The sequence below is a fragment of the Sus scrofa genome, chromosome 8, assembly GCF_054392235.1.
Source record: "Sus scrofa isolate SSC_HxYL_T2T_F1_AM1 chromosome 8, Sscrofa_HxYL_maternal_Yorkshire_Landrace_v2.0, whole genome shotgun sequence".
NCBI lineage: Eukaryota > Metazoa > Chordata > Mammalia > Artiodactyla > Suidae > Sus > Sus scrofa.
This window is the reverse complement of record NC_139390.1, coordinates 17,842,559-17,855,153: the sequence shown is the minus strand read 5'-3', so window position 1 is coordinate 17,855,153 and position 12,595 is coordinate 17,842,559. Positions and strand designations below refer to the sequence as shown.

The window sequence follows — 12,595 nt, the reverse complement described above, 5'->3', positions numbered from 1 at the left end:
AAGCGGCAGTACAACCATGGGCCACACTAAAGGCCGGTGGTTGTTTGCGTCTGGGTTCAGGTGGAGCCTTTAACCAGGCAGAGGATAAACTGTTAAGTCCCTAAATTGAAGAAGGTATCACTGGCCCCTCTTAGGCACAAAACGAGTATTCTTGTCATGTGTGCAAAAGAGCAGCTTTTCCTTTTGTGAAGGTCTTTGCATGGTGACCATAGGGGTCTGTTCCCCTGGCATCAACCCTCAAGCAACATTATAAACGGCGTGAGGGGAAGACAGGTTTGTCTTAAGTTGGGCCTCATCACCTTCTCGGTGCCCAGCACAAAGCCGTGTATATTTGGAATTCCATCTCTGAGGTCTGTTAAGGGATGGATTTACAGTGGTTCTATCTGATTCAGGGAGAGGAAGATGGAGAGAGAATAAAATGACCTTCCCAGCCATTCAGACCAATCATGCTAAAAATAAGACATCGCAAAGATCTGAGAACATGCTCTCCAAGAGACGGTCTGTAAACAGAGCCAACCGTGACAGCAGTACGTGTGCACCTGCCAGAGTGGCTGTGAACTTACCTTCTAATTCGCCAAGATGTGCTCTTCAGATTAAGATATATGGGAGGTTGTATGGCAGTTGTGGGCACATAAAGACACTCTTATACATCTGCAGTGGATGTCCAGTGTTTACGCCTCTCTCCTGTGGAAGAGGGAATATTTTTCACACTCAGTGGAGAGGGAATGAATTGGTACCATTGTGGGGTTCCAGAGCATTGGAGTAACTCTGCCTCTGTATAAGGGACCAGCTGTTACCTGAGCGCTCATAAAACACATGGCTCTGGGGCCCCAGCACTCTATTCCCAATATTCCCTGGCCTGTTTTGCTTCTCTTCAAGGGATCCAGACTTCAGACTTTTGCAACGATTTTGTTTTTGTTGTAGTTTCCTTGTCAAAAATGGCCATGAAGAGAACAGACCTCACATGGCAACGTGATGGCCTAATTGCACAAGTTCATAGTATCGTGATTGTATGGCAGTTACTTGATTTCTTAAAAGAATTGAGAGTTCCCGTCGTGGCGCAGTGGTTAACGAATCAGACTGGGAACCATGAGGTTGCGGGTTTGATCCCTGGCCTTGCTCAGTGGGTTAACGATCCAGCGTTGCCCTGAGCTGTGGTGTAGGTCGCAGACGGGGCTGGGATCCCGTGTTGCTGTGGCTGTGGCGTAGGCCGGTGGCTCCAGCTCCGATTAGACCCCTAGCCTGGGAACCTCCCTATGCCTCAGGAGCAGCCCAAGAAAATGGCAAAAAGACAAAAAAAAAAAAAAAAAAAAAAAAAGAATCACGCACAGGGGCTTGAAAGTAATGGTGGGGTGGCAAAGCATGACTAATTCTCTGAGACATTCGGGCTTTTCAGAAGTTGTGGATGTTTTGGCCTTGCTTTCGTTTATAGGCTGTGATCATAGAAACCTGGGTACAAAATGAGCAAAGCAAAAGGGTCCCCTTAACCTGAATTTCTTACCAGTTTCTCTAGAGCCATTGAATTCACAGTCATCTTTGCCATTTTAGCAAAGGCTTCAGTGAGCTCTCTTTGTTTAAAAGGCAACAGTTTACCCAGGCCATGTGGGTAGTTGTTTAGGCTGACTCATGTGTTAGAATTTAGTCTGCTATTATGTAGGATGCTCTAATATAGGAATTTATTTCATTCCTTCTTAAATTGACCCATTTGTTGACCATATAAAGAGCATCAACTATGTGCAAGGCACTGATTTAGGTACTCAAAATACAAGGATGCTTTTTGTGTGTGTATGTGTGTGTGTGTGTGTAAATATATACACAATACTATATATGCTATATAAATAAATATAATTATTTATATACTACACTGTATAAATACATGCATTATTTATATACTATACTATATAAATATATATTTATACACATATATAATACCTAAGATACATGAGTTAGTTGTCTAGTGAAAAGACACTTAAATAACAAATTGTAAGATAAGGGGATGGATTTTGTGGCAAAATTAGAAATGAAGGACCATGAAGACATGACATGGACAGAGGAGTAAAAATGTTTGCTGAAACAGTGAAAGGGGGGGGGCATGTTTATAATTGTTGGTGGGTTATTTATTTGAGAAATTTCATCACATCGGAGATTAAACGTACTCTGTAATATGTGGTAAGATGGATTTCTCACCTCTTAGGAGGAAAACAGTACAGTCAAGACAAAGGATGCACAGAGCAGGTCCTTGATGACATTTTTCCTAACGAGTCTGCCGTCTTACGAGGCCTTTCTGCGTCATGCTTGCAGTCCGATAGCTCCTTAGATATTAACAAAAGCAGCAGAGCCGCATGAGAAGCACTCCTCAGTCGAGCACCCTCGGCGGTATCGCTGGGAGCAAATGTGACAAATATAATCAGAAATGACTTAAAGAGTCAGCTACCACAAGCCAAACTTAAAAAAAAAAAAAAAAAAAAGCTCTGAAAAGACCGAAAATGGAAACATATTACAGTTATCTGCATTCACAGTACAGAACAACTTGGGTCGTATTTAAGATAATTCTCTAGTGCCTGCTATTTTTAGCCCAAGGGTAAGCTCCTTTAAGAGTCTTTTGGCGTTGCATCCCTTTAACCTGGCCTAACCAACTAAGCCAATAAGCTGTCTGATTTTCCTTGTCTGTCCGGGAGGAAGAGAGAGAGCTAAAACAAACCATTTTCGGGGAAACTGTTCAGCCTATCTTGTATGAAGAGCTTTTTTTTTTCCTATAGATTTTTAAAACATCCCAATATTAAGTGGTGCCTGTCAGAGACCAAAATGTCAAACTTTGCCGTTTTGAAATTGTAGGCTCACGGTTATAAAAAGAGGATTTTATAGGCCTAGTCTAATGGAAATAAACATTACTCCATTACCTTCAGTAAAACCAAATCTTTACAGTGCAAGCTATCGTTATTAATGTCTATGAGAAGAAAGAAACGTGTCCGGGGGGTTATTTATTTATTTTTTTAGGCAAAGACAGACCGGCGAGCTGTACCATAGCAAATGAAAGTTTTCTTAGCGCTTTCTCCTCTGTGACTTTGCAGTGTGTCATTTAAAAGCAGGAAGCAAAGAAAATGCAGTTTTAAAACACGAGGCTGGCTATTCCTGGTATCTTTCTCCTTACATATTAACGACTCTTCGTGAGACTATTGCTCTGTCAATTCTTGTCTGTCTGTCTCTATATCGTACACGCAGACAACTTTATCAGCTTTCTAGTGTTCACAACCGCGTGTATCTGTGTGTCTGCGTGTGTGTGTGTGTGTGTGTGTGTGTGTGCGCGCGCGTCCGGAGGCAGAAGTGTGAACTATCGCAGTTTAAATCATGTAGCCCACAGATGTGAGTTACACGACTTAACAATGTGTGACCTTCTGTTGAGTTCATCAAAAACAATGCTACTGACTATCCAAGTTGAAGGCTATTCCCAGAAGGACTGGTTTACTGAAATGCAAAAGAACAAATTTGCCAGTTCAGTGTGGGGTAGGTTTTAGCCACAGATGCGAGCTGCCAAGCCATCAGTAGCCAGGTAGTTTGAGCTCATTGTAGATGCAAGGTGGGGTGCCAGGTGTGGGGACAGGACAGAAAGGTGTTTAAAGCAGGCCCTCAGTTCTCCTGGAGGCTTGTCACTGAATTGCAGAAATAAGATACTCAAGCTCACACAGGGGCAGTCTGCAAAGGTTAGGGTATTTACAGAAATCCCAGACACTGTTGTTTCTCTTCCTGATTCTGCCCCAAGTCCCAGCCTCCTTGTAGCCAGGTCATTAGGCCCCTGATAAGTGCCCCGCCACTCCTCTTGGTTATGCAGGTTTTCTATCTTCCCACAGCTTGGGGATTTAGGAGTTAGTATTTAACCAGAACTCAAATTCCCTGGTTCCCACGCGTCCCCTCTGTGTCGGTAGGATGGAATTTCTATTTTCTATCAGGAAGCCTCAGAAACACCGGCCTGTCTCGTGGCCATCTGCAAGGATATATTTGCTTTCTTGAGATGCTCTATTGACTGTTAAATAGTGCCTATTTCTGCAGAGCCCTGGTGGGGTGTTGGTTTCTCAGCCCAGCCGTTGCAGTTTGCTGCCAGTGAGGTGTTTGGTGCCTTGCAAGCTCTCTCCTGATCTTTAGGCCCCTTTAAGACTGGCTGTTAATCTTTAGCACAGGCTGACTCGGCAACACAGTGCACACCAAGTTGCCTAACTTCTTGTTTGTGTGCTCCCAGGGATCAGAAACCAGTTTGCTGTTTTGCCCCCAAACCATAAGCCTTAGGGTCACTGCCTCTGCCTCCCTGTCCTTTGTGCTCCGTGTTCAGTCTGTTGCTAAAACACTGCCTCGTTCTTAGGGGAACGGCTACATCTTCCTCCACCATCTCTTTCTGATGCTCAGCCACTGGTACGTAGTGATCACAGCCTCCTTTCCCACCTCCCTCTTCCCTCTGTCTGGGTTGTTCCAGCTCCTTCTGAAGGTGCCATATCCTGCATGCACCTGCTTGGTTATGAAGCTAACCATGACTTCTCAGTTTGTTCTGTGTTCCTACAACTTTGCCAGAAACTATGGCACATGCGAAACAAGTATATGGCCTTTAGGGGTTATCTTCCTCTGGGGAGACACAGCTTTGTGAGGAAACAGGACCTACTCGCTCAGATGATACAGTCAGACTATGGCTGAAATGTGGATGGTCTTTCAGCGAAGCCTCCTCTAGGTCACCATGTAAAACATACGAGTCATGTATACAGAGGGGGTAAACAGTAAGGTCTGACTGAAGAGCATAGACAACTATAGTCAATATTCTGTGATAAACCATAAGAAAATAATATGAAAAGAAATCTAGGCGTTCTCATCGTGGCTCAAGTGGTAAGGAACTTGACTAGTATCCCTGAGAATGTGGGTTCTACCCCTGACCTTGCTCAGTGAGTTAAAGATCTGGCATTGCCGTGAGCTGTGGTGTAGGTCACAGATGCAGCTCAGATCTGGTGTGGCTGTGGCTGTGGTGTAGGCTGGCAGCTGCAGCTCCGATTCGACCCCTAGCCTGGGAACTTCCACATGCTGCAGGTGCGGTCCTAAAAAGCACACACACACAAAAAAAAAAAGGAAAAGGAAAAGAATACACACACACACGTATATGACAGAAATTAACACAACATTGTAAATCAACTGTACTTCAATAAAAGAAAATTTTAAAATATCTACACATCAGCCATCTAACCCCTGTGTTTAGTTCCCATTGGAAACTACTTGTGCCATGAGGAACTATGTGGTCATTGGCATGATATTAGCAAACTCCTCTAAGAGTTTTGGAATTGGGAAGACATCCATGCAGGAAAAGAGGGAAGCCAGACCAGTGGAGGCAGCCTTCTGAAACAGATCTTCCGGAGGGAGAGAGATTTCCATCGCTGGAAAGCAAAGGGATGGAGTTCAGACTTCAGACTTCATCTCACTATTTACTGACCGCATACGTATTGACCAGCTCCTATGTGCCAGGATTTATGCCAGCTGTTGGCATAAAAACTGGACGGGATAAAGACAATGGTAAGAGCCAAGTCACCGTGGTGAGGAGAGCTCAGGGATGACTGGAAAATAAGAAGTAGTTGAGCAGAAGGGAAGGTAGACATGAGTGCATAGAATCTTAGAATTGGACTAAATTAATAGGAGGAGAGATTAGTCCAGCCATAGGGAAACTGAGGCCCGGTACCTTAAATGACTTCCCCCCGGATAAGCAGGGGGAAGACAGGTGAAGGGGCTCATTACCATGGAAGAAGGGCCGCCTTGCACAGGGATTGCAGGCAGAGGCTATGGTGGTTTTCGAGCTTGAGGTCATAGGGCTGGAATTAGGAAATGATGGTGACAGTGAAAGGAAGGGTGGATGTGGGCGACTTTGGGAAGAAAGAATCGATGAAGGTCTTCATCGCGTCGAGTCATGGGTTCGATGCTGTGGTGAGAGAAAAAGGAGTAAAAATGGCTGTGGTTTCCAGCCCGGGTAATTTGGAGACTTTGGGATCCGTTAAGGAAACGAAGAGAATAGGGGGAGGGGATAGTTGATGGCAGGAGCTGAGAGGAAGGATCTAGAATGCGATGTGTGTGGATGGCAAAGCGAGTGGAAGCCTGAAAATAATATCATAATAACTGAGCTTGGGATGAGTATTAAAAGGCTTTCTGAGGACAGTGTCTTAAAGGACATATTTGTTTGGAAGACACAGTGAAGGAGGGATATCAAGATTCCTCTGTCTGACACAGTCAAGATTTTTTTTTTCGCTTTTGCGAAAGAGCGAGATCAATAATTGGCCAGGCTTTTTCTTTTTTCTTTTTTCTTTTTTTTTTTTTTGTCTTTTTGCTATCTCTTGGGCTGCTCCCACGACATATGGAGGTTCCCAGGCTAGGGGTCGAATCGGAGCTATAGCCACCGGCCTACGCCAGGGCCACAGCAACGCGGGATCCAAGCTGTGTCTGCAACCTACACCACAGCTCAGGGCAACGCCGGATCGTTAACCCACTGAGCAAGGGCAGGGACTGAACCCGCAACCTCATGGTTCCTAGTCGGATTCGTTAACCACTGCGCCACGACGGGAACTCCAGGCCAGGCCTTTTTCTTGCCGAGAGTGATAGTAACTTTGGGTATTTTTATGTGTCAGACACTGGGGCTAAACATTTTTAAACAGTGTTTTCGTGTGAAAAATAATTTTATAAACTTTAATACATTAAAAATAGTCTCATCGGGAGTTCCCGCTGGGGCGAAATGGGATCGGCGGCGTCTTGGGAACGCTGGGATGCAGGTTCACTCCCCGGCCCTTGCAGCTTAGGTTGCAACTATGGCTCAGATCTGATTCCTGGCCGTGGGGCCACCAAAAACGAAAAGAAAAATAATAATCTCATCAAATTTACCTAATCACTATGGTGGGTTGGATGTGTTACCCCCAATTACTGTTCAGAAGGTGAGGCTTAGATCAATAACTGCTCCGGGGCCAAGTTACGAAAAGTAACCAGAAGAACCAAGACTGCCTAGCTCCAAAACTTGAATTTTTAACCACCCCCTTTTATTGCCTCTTACTCGATACCCCTGGTGCTGGGCTCTAAGCTCCTCGCCCCTCCCACTCCCGGCCCTTTTCACATTTTCCACATGCCCAGAATTATTTCTGTCCCTTGGTTTTCAATTCTCCTGAATTGTAAAATCACAGGAACCTCACAAATTGAGGAAATGTTCCCTGATTAATTCCACCTCTGTCTCAGCAGCTAGCAGAGCCCAGGTCTGGTCTTGTTAGACTAGATTTCATGTTGTTTAGTAGCGTGACAATCATGGATCCATCCTGCCGCAGCGTGGTCAACAATCAGAGTTCAATGCCTTACCCATGGATCTGTAGATGTTTCCACTTGTAGATGACCCTACTTGAAAGTATATATTAAAATTGGAAGGCTACGGACTCTTCATGGTGTTCTTCATCTCCCCGCGTGGTTATCCCTGATACTTGTTGACTGATGGCCGATATTTGTGTTGGCCAATATTTTTGTTGGCATTTGAGAAGGAAGGCAATTACAAAGTATTGATAATGCATCCTAAACTTGGCTTTAAAGTTCTTTATTGAACTCTTAGGCATGTCTTCATAAACTAGATAGGGTAAAATATGCCTATACGATGTCTCCCAGAAGACATGTTTAGTGGGGAATATAACTCTTCTAAAATGCAGTTGATACAGGTGTATTCCCCCCAATAAACTATTTCTTACAATTGCACTTAGTTCTGACCCTTCTCCTTTCCTTAATGGGCATCAAATCATTTTGCACTTGTAGCTGTGCATTTTTTTTCCTTAATATTTAGCTTTCTGCTGTTCCTGGGTTCAGACATAAAACTGTGCCTTATTCATCTTTTTTTTTTTTTATATGCAACGCCTTGCACGTAAGAAGAGCTCAATAAATACATATGTTATTTCCTCAGCTAATTTACTAGTAGGGATGATGATTTTTGTTTTAGTTCCTGCGTTCTCTTAGCAGTTCTTTAGTTCCTAGTTCAAAATTCTGTACACAAAAGGTACTCGGTACGGCCCAATGAATGAATTAATGACATTTTACTTGTGATCTTAAGCATCCTGGAGATATTTTTCAGGGATGGAGAAAATTACCTGAGTAAGAAAATCTCTTGCGTAGCTGCCAGGCTGGGTCTGGTGACTGTATCAAAACCTTTGGTGGGTTCCGTGATTCCATTTCAGCCGGATCATTCTTTGTTTCGGATAATACAGGTTTTTGTGCACTGATGTTTAAGATAAAGTGGTGCCCATTTTGCCTTTCTGGTTACATTTACAAAACAGTCTTTTATTGCTGTCTAAACACACCAGAGTGCTCACGGCCCCTCCCACTGCAGCACACTGAGAAAGAACTGTCAAGTGGACTTGCCCTTCATTTGAAATATGTTGTATTTAAAGGTCACCGTGTTCTGGTTTGGGTAGCAGATTATTGATCAGGGTATGATGGTAACAGTTATACTGCTGATTGAATGAAGATAAATATCTAAGAATGCAACTGGTATTAACAGGCACTATTGTCATTCCTGGGAGCCGGGTTATCCCAGGAAGGCTAGGGATGGTTGGTAGGTAAATATTAGCAAGCAGAGTGCGATCCAGTGATATCCAGTCCCCTCCCAGCACCATCGTTTAGATTCTGCGCTCACCCTGCCCTGTTTCTACCTTTGTATTCTTAGACTCCTTCAACTTCTTAGACGTCTTCTTCTTAGGATTCTTCTCCTCACTCCTTTTTTCCTCCCAAGGTAATACTCAGATTTCAGAGTTCTCTTGTGGCACAGTGGGTTAAGGATCTGGCATTGTCACTGCCGTGGCTCAGTCGTTGCTTGTGGCTTGGGTTCGATCCCTGGCCCAGGAACTTCCACATGCCACGGGTGCAGCCCAAAAAATTCTCATGTTTTCATCCATTTTCTGAAGGATAATGGGAAGACAATATCACTGTATTTAATTCCCCTCTCTTGAACTGAATGGTGCTTCTTCTGATATCATCAAGGAATGATTAATTGTCTAATATCAAAGCCCTTTATCAGGTCCCCATTCTTTTGGAATTTTCTGTGCTATTTGAATATTTCCCATTGACTGGGTGTGGTAAAACTCTTTGCTCTCTTAGTATTGTATTTTTAAATGTTGGATGTTGTTAGCACCACATTAGGAGCTTTCTGTAAGCTCCTAGTTTTCTGTTTCTTTTCTTTTTTTTCTTGTCTTTTTAGGGCTGCATATGGAAGTTCCCAGGCTAGGGGGTCGAATCAGAGCTGCAGCCGCCGGCCTACGCCAGAGGCACAGCAACACTGGATCCAAGCTGCCTCTGTGACCTACACCACAGCTCATAGCAACGCCGGATCCTTAACCCACTGAGCAAAGCCAGGGATCAAACTGGCAACCTCATGGTTCCTTGTCGGATTTGTTTCCTCTGCACCACGATGGTTTTCTTCCTACTTCTTTGAACACATCTTTTCTCTTTCCTTTGCTTAGAAGAGCCTCAAGTTAGCTGTCCCCTACATTTTTGGCATTCGGGCAGACCAGCGCTAATTGTTCAAGCTAGAGTTCCCGTCTGAATTGGCTCACCACCGGCTTTGTTGATTACATTGCCGTCACCTCTGAGTTGAGCCTTGCCTTGGTCTGACTTGGGGAGTGTTATTTTAAGCAGTCTCTCTCTTCCTTAATTAACAGAGGCAACCCAAGGAAGAATGATTTATGAAATGATGCTTGAGCAGCCTCCTGGTATAACTTTATTTCCTGGGAAGACCATAGAGTGGATAATTCCTTTGAAGAGTATACTGGAGTGGGCTGGTTTTAAAAGTTATTATAATGAGGAGTTCTCGTTGTGCCTCAGCGGGTGAAGAATCCCACTAGTACCCATAAGGATGAGGGTTCAATCCTGGGTTGAAGGATCCAGCATTATTGCAGGTTGTGGCACAGGTCACAGATGTAGCTCAGATCCAGCATTGCTGTGGCTGTGACTTAGGCTGGCAGGTGCAGCTCCAGTCTGACCTCTAACCTGGGAACTTCCATATGCCACAGGTGGGCTAAAAAGGAAAAAAAAATTATTATAATGATAGCTTAACTTATGTTTATAACTATCATTATTTATGGTATATAAATTTATATTTATATATGACCTTAATTTATATTTATACATTACCTTATAAAATAGAAATTTATATTTTAAATTTATGTAATTTCTACTCATATATTTATATACCTTTATTTCTAGTTATATTTCCATTCACAGAGTCAGTCCATACAACTTTCGCTAATTCTTTCCACCTCCCTAAAGGGACTAGAAGGCAAATGTTTTACAGAGTGGCCCTCAGTCTTGGAACTGAGAGGCCTGCCAGTCTATGAGCTAGCAATGGCAATGGTGACATTTGGCTCTGAATCCCCTTTCCCAAGTTCACATTTTTTCTCTACAAAGGCATTTCTCCATGTGTGCGAAGGGGCTAGGGAAAGCCTACAGAAAACAAAGGAGAATCATATCCCCTTTTCACAAGAGGACACCAGCAATCAGAGCCCCTTGCCCAAGTTCTAGACATCAGCAACCTCCTTCTCTGCAGCCCAAGAGCCCGGAGGCGTAACGGGATGGTTAGGAGATAGGGTCCTGGGTTTGAAATCTTAGCTCTGGGAGTTCCTGTTGTGGCTCAGCAGAAACAAACCTGACTCGTGTCCATGAGGATGCAGCTTCAATCCCTGGCCTCGCTCAGTGGGTTAAGGATAAAGATCTGGTGTTGCCTCAAGCTGAGGTGCAGGTTGCAGATGTGACTTGGATCCCGCATTGCTGTGGGTGTGGCCTAGGCCGGCAGCTGTAGCTCTAATAGGACCCCTAGCCTGGGAACTTCCATATGCTGCACTTGTGACCCTAAAAGAGAGAGAGAGAGAGAGGGAGAGAGAAATTCCAGCTCCATCATTTGAGTGTGGCCACAGATATATTTTTATAATTTCTCTGAGTCTCAGTTTCTTCTTTCATATACTAGTGCCTGCCTCATAGGGTTCTCCATTCATTCAGCATACATTTACTGATAACTTCTTACAAGTGAAAAATCTGCTGGAGCCTGGCGATTCAGTCGTAAACAGAGAATAACAAATCTTGCCCTCCTGGAGCTTATGTTCTAGTGCGTTGTGGGTTTTTTTGGTTGTTATTTGTTTGCTTTGTTTGTTTTGTTTTGTTTTTTTTTTTTCTTTCTAGGGGCCACAGGTGAGCACATGGAAGTTCCCAGGCTAGGGGGTCAAACTGGAGCTGTAGCTGCCGGCCTACACCACAGTCATAGCCTCGGCCACAGCAGATCTGAGCTGTGTCTGCCGTCTACACTACAGCTCTTGGCAATGTGGGATCCTGAACCCACGGAGTGAGGCCAGGGAGCGAACTGGCATCCTCATCGATACCAGCGTGAGTTCATTTCCCCTGAGCCACAACGGGAATTCCGCTAGGGTGTTGTTGTTAAGGTTAAATGAGATACTGCAACGGAAGTGCTTTGTGCAATGCCTGGAACGTAATGGATATGCAAGAAGCGATTTTAACAAACAAGTCTGTTAACAGCTGGACGCAGTGTTTGTCCATCATCCATGAGGGTGACTGCAAAGATGATAAATGTAATGTGAACAAAGGCTTCACTTTTCCAAGGATCAATCTATTCCATGACCACTCGGGATCAAACTGTAATAACTGGGAGTTTGAGTGCTGAGTTCTTTGGTTGCGGACAGCAAAATAAAAAAAACAGAATCAACTCCCAAGCGGAAGAGCAAAAAGATATCACTGGCTGATCGAAGTGAGGGAGCAGATGTTGAGCTGGACTGACAACATCTGGAATGCAACTGCAAGAGGGGACTGGTCACCACTCACATTTTATTAGTTCCATGCTAGCTCTTGGGTGGTGAGCAGAGAGTGGGGCTTTTGCATTCTGACTCTCTCTGTGTGTCTCGTGGAGAAGGGATCATTTTGTAAGAGGCGGTGGTGGTGCTACTACAAACATATACGGAAGTCAAGAAACAACACATGAAAGCTGTAGGGTCCTAAAGGTTGTTGAGGACCTTGTCACCATAAAGCATTTGACATTAAGGATGGGCATGGGGGTTCTTGCTCCCAAATAAACAGTGGGAATCCCACCACCCAGTGGCTCTCCTGTGAAATTCTATGAATTCAAAATACTGCTGCTATTTGAACTACCTGTGGCTTCAGAATATAATATATATTCATATACACGGGTATTTAACACACTCCATTTTATGAAACGTTGCTTCGGACATCATTTGCCACAGTTGAGCTCTCCATCCTGTGGTCTACATATCTCACTGGCATTTGGCAGCAGGCACTCATTGCCTTTTACAGAGATCCGACAATTCCAGAAACATATATAGACCATCGCTGATGAGCATTTTCTGTGAGCCCAGTGGTGTGCTGGCTCTGTGAATACGGAGGGGTGTGTTAACACTCCATTCCATAATTGCACATATTTGCTATCCCTGAGAAATCATTTATATGCCTCTGCCAAGAAACATCAGTCTTCTCATTTAAAAAAAATTTCAAATAATATATGTAGAAATAATGTAAGGGAAGTGCCTGGTTCAATGCTTGTACCTAA

General features: G+C 44.0%; 1 protein-coding gene across 15 annotated transcripts in view; it reads left to right on the top strand.

The window, feature by feature from the left end:
- The window catches only part of PPARGC1A (PPARG coactivator 1 alpha), a 686,355-nt gene that overhangs the window by 602,436 nt on the left and 71,324 nt on the right, over positions 1 to 12,595 (top strand). The window contains exon 1 of one of the 15 annotated variants that reach the window (XM_021100444.2): positions 4,219 to 4,404. The gene's annotated coding sequence lies outside the window, so the exon portion shown is untranslated. 15 annotated transcript variants of the gene reach the window in all.